This window comes from Austrofundulus limnaeus, unplaced genomic scaffold (genome assembly GCF_001266775.1).
Source record: "Austrofundulus limnaeus strain Quisiro unplaced genomic scaffold, Austrofundulus_limnaeus-1.0 Scaffold699, whole genome shotgun sequence".
NCBI lineage: Eukaryota > Metazoa > Chordata > Actinopteri > Cyprinodontiformes > Rivulidae > Austrofundulus > Austrofundulus limnaeus.
Genome location: NW_013953101.1, coordinates 96166 through 98068, shown reverse-complemented (window position 1 = coordinate 98068; position 1903 = coordinate 96166).

Sequence of the window (1903 nt, the reverse complement as noted above, 5' to 3'; positions counted from 1 at the left end):
ACCTCACTGTGTACCATAACTCTGTTCTATGTGTGCTGTAAATATAAATGCTCCATATTTTTAACTGTATCCTGACTGTATTTTCATTACGTCCTGTTGCGTCTGTATATTGTACAGCACTTTGGTTGGCCTTGTGCTGTTTAAAGTGTTTTATAAATAAAAGTGGTATTGTTTGTCACGCTAGCACCGAGCTAATACATATAAAGCAGTATAGTGTTGAACATAATATTGCCCCTTTAACAAATTCTGAATGCTGATCAAAAATTCAAGATGGTCATCAAAGCTTTTATAGGTTACCTATTATCAGGTTTACAGAAAATAGTCAAAGGTGAGCAACCCAGTAACAAACAGACTCAAGAGACCAGGATACAAAAGGTAAGTCTTTTTATTTACAGGTGCTGGGTGGAAAAGGTCCAGGGCTGGAAAAAAGAAGGGGAGATGGTGAGTATTTTTTCTTGTAGATTGGATAATGATTTTAACAAGTAGTAACAATATTTCTGTCTTACAGGATGCAGGGAAAGGAGCAGCTCGGAGGAGAAGGTCCAGGTGAAGAGGTGAGTATTTACAGCAGGTGAACAGGTTCCAGGATTTGGGTGGAGGCAGACTAGGAGGGATCAGGTGAGTGGTTCTCAGCGGTTTCACAGCCAGGTCTTCCGGGGTTTTACTTTGGGAGGTTCTCACTCTGCACACAGGTAACAAATTACAGAGGTTAACAAGACTTCTTCTTCTTCTTCTTGGTTTCTTTTTTGGTGGTTGGCAAACAACTAAAAGGTGCATTACCGCCACCTACGGGTGTGGAATCTGGACTGGATCAGCGCTAAAAACTATATTCTTTCAAATAATCGAGTTTGTTTCAAGTATTGTATTAAGGCTTGAGTACGTTTAGATTTTGAATTGTTCTGTAATAATTCTATAACATCTGATCTTATGTTCATTTCATTGAGTCTGTTAGTTGATTTCTTTCATTTCTGTATTTTTGACATTGTATTAATACATGTTCTATGTCCTCTCCTCCACAGTACTCAGTTTCCTGTATTATGTTTTCCTATTATAAATAATGTTTTGTTTAATCCAGTGTGTCCAAATCTGAGACATGATATGACTGTTTCCTCCCTTCTGTTTCTTCCAGCGCTCCTCGTTTCTCCTGTTTTGGTTAAGAAAACTCAGGTATTCAACTGTCTAAAAGGCTGACATGCTTTAACAACAGCCAGCGATGCATCAGTGAGGATCAGTTCTTCGGTGCCGCCTTATAAAACCCTGAGAGCTGATGATCCAAACTGCTGCAGCTGTGGTGAGGCAGGTGACCAACTGTGGAGCAATCACAGGTGACAAGGTCACAGAATGCCTCACTTATAACTTGGCTTTTTTTAGACATATGTATTGAGCTGAAATTTGCCCTGGTGCTAGCTGATGTGCCTGTCATCTACTGAATAAAATAAACCAAGATAACTGCCAAAGCAACTTGGGTTTATTAGTTAAAGATAGGAGGAGGGAGGACAGGTGTGGAGCCAAAAAACATTTTGGTTCCTGACAGGAGTGACCGCTGACTGAACAGATAACACCAGGTTTAACTAAGCCTGGCTTTAGCCCGGTCAGGAGCAGGTTAGCTGCTCAGAATAAATCATGGTAACTTACTAACACTGCTTTAATGAAACTGAATCTAGGCTTAATTCAGCCRGGATATCTGGAAAATCCTGGCTTAATCCCCTATCCTGGTTTTGTGAAACAGCCGTCAGAACAATAAGAAACATAAATAAAAATACTTACACATGAAGAAATGAATGTGGTTTTAAATTCTCTTCTGAATTTAAAAGGAAGCTAATGAAGAGAAGCTAAAACTGGAGAAATATGATCTCTTTGTAAACTCATCAGAAACCTAGACAACATTTGGGATCATCTGAAG